The following is a 6,725-nucleotide window of genomic DNA, read 5'->3' as shown; positions in this document are numbered from 1 at the left end:
AAAATTTTTAGATAATGACATTATTGATGAAATTCTGCTCCCGATGGGTTATGGACGTTAATAACCCACGGTGCTAATGGCAACGTGGGTTATGTATGTTATAACCCACGGTGCAAATGGCAACGTGGGTTATAACAACAGACTAGTTATAGCCCAGTTTACTCAATTAAAACTAACTAGTAAAACACGATATTAATATTGGATAAATATTATTTCCTCACTACTGATTCAGTTGCCATCTTTGCTCTATTATTTTCAGTGAGCGAAACCGAAAACCACCAAAATTCAATAATCACGGAAAAAAATATTTTTTAAAATTCCATAGTCGGAAATTTTTTGAAAATTTTTATTTAAAAATATAACCCAAAACGGATGATATAAATTTTAATTAATTAGAAAGTTGACCATAATCTGCCTAGTCTAGGGAAAAGTTGCAAAACAGTAGGAACTTTGGACGATAACTCCGATAACCCAGCCCTAAAAATTGTTCAGCTTAATCCTGCAACTTATTATTTATTCAATTTTGAACAGAATCTTTTCCATACATTTTTTTGTATAACTAATAGTTTCTGAGACGCAGCCGTTAATACTTGCTCACGACTGTAAAATTGCAATTAAATTGGGATATTTTCAAAGATCGGGAGTGCTATGGTCACCATGGCAACCGAATTGTTTTGTTTAAATAAATTATTGAAAAGTTTGCGCTACTTCCATGTTGTGTTTTTGTCGGTTGTTTTATGTGTTAAAAGATTTAATATGACAATACGAGATACTAATTGAAAATACTGTTCAAATTTTGACAACTTTTCATATGATAAATTTTTTTTCTAAAAAATAACTTTTATCATTTTTCATTAAATTCTTACTTCCTGTGTTTAGTGTTTTGTTTGTCGGATATTCTTTGGCAAAGAATAACTTAAATAGCAATACAATACAACATGATACCAAAAAAAAAAAAATCTAAGACAATGAATTACTTAAAATTCAAAGTGAGTCGCGAGGTGAGTCGTTTTTTGTGCCCGTTAGTGTATTTATTGCAATGCTATTTTTGAATAAAAATTCAAATAAAACAATTGCTTGATAAAAAAAGAGAATAATTTATTTAAAAAACAGAAATTAGGCCACAACGGCTGGAAATAGGCATACATAATGTTAATAAAACTGGCCTTAAAATTAAATTTTACATTTATATCTAGTGTCAAAAATGGTAGTTGCTATTTAAAAAAATGAGTTTTCGCCGTTTCTTGATTATCAATTTTGAAAAATTGCAGTAGGCATATGAAACATTAAAAAAAATGTCACTAATGTCTCAAAAGATCAGCCAAACCTTTAGGAATTCAATAAAAAAAATCAATTATTTATTTGCGATAGTTCAAGAGTTATAAATTTTTTAATAAAGCCCTGCACCCTCGCTTTTTTGAGAAAAAAATTACATAGGTGACAAACGATAACAGATAAGTATTAACAGAAGGACGTTCTAAACTAAAAATTTAACACAGAATCCAAATGTGAAATAAAAATGGCACCTTTCCGTTTAAAAAAATAAATATGGCGTCGATTTTCGGTATTTCCGGAAGTGTCGCCATTTTGAAAATATATTATTTGAACCTGGAGCAGTTGACTATAGTCGACTACCAATTTTCGTATTAATAAGATTTTGGGAAATCAGAAAGTTTCTAACGAACGGGCTATGTGAATCACTCTGTATACCTAATAATTGAAGATATTTGCCAACTAAAAACTTTTCTGTACCTTTGCAAGGTAAACCTATTTAGTGATTTCGCTAATTTTATATTTTTAAACGACGGATTATGAATGGGATATAAGATTTATGCTAGAGTTTTGGAGACATTTTAATCAATTTTCAAAATCGAGTTGGCCTATTTAGTAATAATCTCATGTGAGTACCTAGATGTATAAAGACTGAAATCGAATTGGTAATAGCACCGTTGGAGTAGATCTTTTGAGTGTGATGTCCAAATCCGAGAAAGACCAAATAGTCGACAATTTACGAAATAGACCTATCGAAACATAAATCGAATGGTGAGGAAGACTAAAATTGATTGTATTAAAACCCTTTTTTTAAATTTTTTAAAGATTCGCAATAAAAAAAAAGTGTCATATCCTATACTCGTAGATTCCTTAACGGAATCTTCTAATTTCAGTTAGACGGTTTTTAAAAGTAGTTGGCAGAAAAGTGTACATTTTGTATGAAATTCATAGGTATACAAAGTGTCCCAGAGTTGCGAAAAAGCTCCATAATTTGTTTGCTATACCGTTGGAAACCTTGTCAAAAAAGCTTTCGACCAGAATAATAAGTGCGGGGTGCCGTTTGAAAAAAATGAGTTTTTGACATTTTTAGTTTGTTATAAAAAAATTGCAGTAGGCATATGCGACTAAGCACGTTATTGAGTAAACACTTAACAGATGTGGGAAACATTCAGGAATCAAACAGCGTCATAGTTATTTATTTAACGAGTTCGTGTGTAATTTTGGCTTTTTTTGGCATGAGTGGACCTGTTTAAAACTCGAGTGAAACGAGAGTTTTAATTTATGTGCAACTATTTGGAAGGTACGAATTTTCGAAGGGACCCCTGCAATTCGGAATTCTGGTAAAAAAACGCCACTGATCGAAAACGATGACAGATAAGCAAAAATGACCTGTATAGATTTGATTCACAATTTAGCATAGAATCCAAAAATGAAATCAAACTGGGTGAGTTCCATTTAAAAAAACATAACTTTAGTGTTTTTATAAAATTGGAACACCCTGTATATATAGCGCAATATTTTCCGAATATGCAGTAGAAGCGTAGCTATCATCTAGAAAAAAGAAAAAGTTGATATCTTTAATAACAAACAAGTTATAGAACTTTATCGCAATTCTGGGACAGCCTGCATATGCACACTTTTTAGCTAAAAATGCAGTGAAATATGCACAAATATTCAAAAAATATGCATAAACATGCTATAATATGCTATATTACTTTTACAAAAAAAGACAAATTTCACATAATTAATCTATTTATTCAAAATTTATTAATATACAGTGAACGGCAAAAGTATGGAATAAATTCATTAAAAATTAAACACTTTATTTCAAAAAAATCTTTGGACGGGTCAATTTTAGTTTATAAAAATACATATTTTAAAACCAAATAAAAAGTTAAAATTAGAATTGACAAAAAAAAAATCAAATGAGCCTGGACGTTAATCAAAAATACTGTCAAAGTTGTCATCTAATTAGTCGGAATGGCTTAATCATTACGAAAATATTGAGCTCACAGATATGTTGCTAATGTATGGGCAATGTTATCAGAAATAGACAGGGCCGGACTCGAAATTTTAAAAAACAATAAAAATATACAATCAATTATCTCCGTTAATACAAACATTTTACTAAGAAGATTTAGGCTAAAATTCTTAAAAATAATAAAATTCATAGTAGCGTTATGTGATGTTTTTTGGAAAATCGCTCGGACAGGTCGATTTTATCTTGAAAAATACCATCCTGTGACGTACAACTTGTTTAAATGACGTCATTGGTTTTTGAGCAATGACGTCATCACCAATTTTTTTAAATGGCAACCCCCACTTTTTTTATCTCTTTCTGATAGACCTTCCTACTACCTAACCGATGAATGAAAAAATTTGGTACCTTACATGACAATTTTTTTTTGAGAAAATGGCAAATTTTATTTTAAAAAATTAATTTAATTTTTAATGTAAAAATTTTAATTGACCTCAAACAAATACAAACAACCATCTAAGGTTAACAATAAAGTTGAACGCAAATGTTTAAATTATTCCCTGCCAACCACTTGGCACTTACCGACACTGTACACTGCGCTTGTTACCACCGGCCCCCTGGAGCGGTCGAACTGTCGAGTCCATCTTCGGGGCCGGTGTCGAGATTTGTTGACCGATGCCGTTTTAACGCTGGAGTAGCAAATGCACCCCGTCGAAGAAGATAGCCGTTTCGCAATCCAGCCGGTTTACCCGGACCGTCAGGCCCTTTGTGCAGAAGGAGAGGAGCACGGAAAAAAAACAACCTTCTCCTCTTAGATCAGGTAGAGAAGTGCCGTGCCGTTTCCGGCCGGCGTCGACTATTTTTAGAAAGTTGGACCAAATGTGGCAAAAGAACGAGCGGGGGTGGTTTTAGACCACCCAGGCACCCAAACGAGCATACACTTCTTTTCCAACGCGTACCGACCAGTGACCGAGGGTGGGTGGAGTTTAATAATGGCGCCAATTTAAAAAAAAATTAATGTCGTGTTTCATTTAAAAACGTGAGCATTGCTGCTATCACTGACAATTAATAAAAAATAAATTTTTAGATGGATGTTTAAAAAAAAATGGGAGTCAGAAAAAACACAAATTTCATCACAAACTGCAGTAGTACTTTATATGTAAAACCAAAAAAATGTTAAATATGGTTAATTTATTTTTATTCTTGACTTCATCTCATAAAAGAGTCGGATCTGTCCCTCCACCAAGTCCAACTGACCGACCATTTTTGCTCATTATTATACTAGAAATTTAGAAATGAAATATATATCTTCAAGAATTTTGCAAAATACTCACTACTCATTTCTTAGGATAATACAATTGCTTCTCTATTTTTATTTTTCTGCATAATTGATTATTATTTGTTTCTTTCTCGATATTTTTCTTGCACTCTATTATCATCCCTTCCAATTTATCAAATGCTTCTCCCTCTAGATTCTTGGCCCAATTAACAAAATCTGCAAGTACAATCTGTAAATTACTATTACAGATAAATGACATTACTTCCAGTCCATACACTTTTAACGTAGGTACTTCCTTTCTCCTTTCAGAACTGATCAACTCGTTTCCTTTATTTTTAGATGCCTCGTCCAAATACTGGTGTAATTCACTTGTTGAAGGTTCCTCAATACATAAATTTTCCTCAGAATTTTTTCTTCTTCTGTATTTAAAATTTTCTTGAATAAAAATCCTTGATTTTTTCCTTCTTTATTCCATTCTTCAACTTTTAATGCTGTAGCTACCATATCATCTGCATCTCGTTTCTTATCAATGTTGAATCTTCTTATTAAATTTCTTAGATCTCCTCTTGTAATTAAATTTAATCGGTCCAGTTGATTGTCACGAATTTTTCTTGCATTCTCTAATATCCTGTCATTTGAAATACCTGCTCGACTATCAGTGTCTGTTTCTTCTGACACAAACGTTTCGTTCTTAATTCATCTTCATGACCCACATGTGTTTTAATAAATTTCACATTTATCGTTCCTTAAAAGTTTAACAGTAACATACATTTTAATTATTAATACTAGAAAAGACTTATTAAAAGTTACCATTTCCAGAGATTTTAGCACATATTCTTGATGGGCATATTCCACAAATCCGAATGCTACCACCAGTCTTCATAGCTCTTTTAGTACAATTACTTTTATATCCTAAAAATTTTTTTAATTACTTATTGCCGTTGAAAATTGATAAATCCCAACCTTTTGAGTTACTACGATTACAATTGTATATATAGACTTTTCACCATTAGGACGGTTTACACTTGTAGTATAAGCACTTCTCTACCTTCCTGTGTTCTCCAAGCTTCGAATTCTTCCATATTCCTAAAACTGAAATTATATTGTTCGATACCTACTTACACTGTGTACCTTCGTTAAATGTTGAATAAGGCTATCATGATTTGCTAAAAGTTCCTTTCTCTCTTCAGAGCATATTGGGCACTTAATGTGTTGGGATTTTCTTGCTTCTACTTTCTCATTATGCATTGTCTTCAAATGTCGATTCTTTGTTGAAACGCAAACAAATTTCTTCTGGCATATATGGCAAATTAGTTTATTTTCACTGAAACAAAAATTTATAATGTTTAAACGCTTCTTTTGTAGACTAAAGTTAAATTAACTGACCTCTCCATGACCCTGCTGCAACATAACCTTAAAACGAATAGGTATTATAAAAGTTATTACAAATCAAATGAAAGTTTGTAATGAAAATTGCAGATCAAAATAAGTCGTGAAACGTTAGGACGAAGCCAAAAACCAGCAAAATACTGTAAAAAACAGCAAAACACTCTAAGTCAAGGCGCCAAGTAAAATGTCAAACGACAAGTGAATTGTGGTAACGGTTTCTTTCCAACGTTCCTTTCGAAATTCGAATTCCTAAATTGGCGCCATTATTAAACTCCACCCACCCTCGGTCATTGGTCGGTACGCGTTGGAAAAGAAGTGTATACTACCCAAACGACCCACGGGTAACACGCTCAATAATGTCAGGGCTTTTCGTTCCATTTTAGAGCGAATTCGCTGCAGTAAATCTTCTAAATTCTTTGGTCGATTAAAATAAACCTTCTGTTTTAAATAAACCCATAAAAAAATACATTAAAAATTAAATTAAATTTTTGAAATAAAAATTGCCATTTTCTCAAAAAAATTGTTATGTAAGGTACCAATTCTTTTCATTCGTCGTTTAGGTAGTAGAAGGGTCTATAAAAAAGAGAAGAAAAAAGTGGGGGTTGTCATTTAAAAAAATTGCTGATGACGTCATTGCGCAAAAAGCAGTGACGTCATTTAAACAAGTTGCACGTCACAGGATGGCATTTTTCAAAATAAAATCGACCTGTCCGAGTGATTTTCTTATTATTCATTATTTTTCGTTATTATGAATTTTGTTCCAAACTTTATGTTCACACTGTATAGTACCTCGTGTTACAAGGAACG

At 32.2% G+C, this 6,725-nt stretch overlaps 1 long non-coding RNA gene across 8 annotated transcripts; it reads right to left on the bottom strand.

Moving 5' to 3' along the window:
• Nucleotides 1–3,849: 3,849 nt before the first annotated feature.
• Nucleotides 3,850–6,260, bottom strand: LOC138130037 (uncharacterized). Of its 8 annotated transcripts, none has more exons than XR_011159471.1 (6): nt 5,916–6,260; nt 5,493–5,853; nt 5,340–5,441; nt 4,805–5,274; nt 4,585–4,758; nt 3,850–4,531 (listed from the first exon to the last, which is right to left on the bottom strand). It is a non-coding gene; the product is annotated as an uncharacterized lncRNA (long non-coding RNA). The 8 variants fall into 8 exon arrangements; XR_011159469.1 differs by having other exon boundaries at nt 4,585–5,274; nt 5,493–5,615; nt 5,661–5,853; XR_011159467.1 differs by having other exon boundaries at nt 4,585–4,745; nt 5,916–6,259.
• Nucleotides 6,261–6,725: the final 465 nt, after the last annotated feature.

This window comes from Tenebrio molitor, chromosome 4, assembly GCF_963966145.1.
Source record: "Tenebrio molitor chromosome 4, icTenMoli1.1, whole genome shotgun sequence".
In the NCBI taxonomy this organism is placed as follows: Eukaryota; Metazoa; Arthropoda; class Insecta; order Coleoptera; family Tenebrionidae; genus Tenebrio; species Tenebrio molitor.
This window is presented reverse-complemented; position numbering and strand designations above follow the sequence as displayed.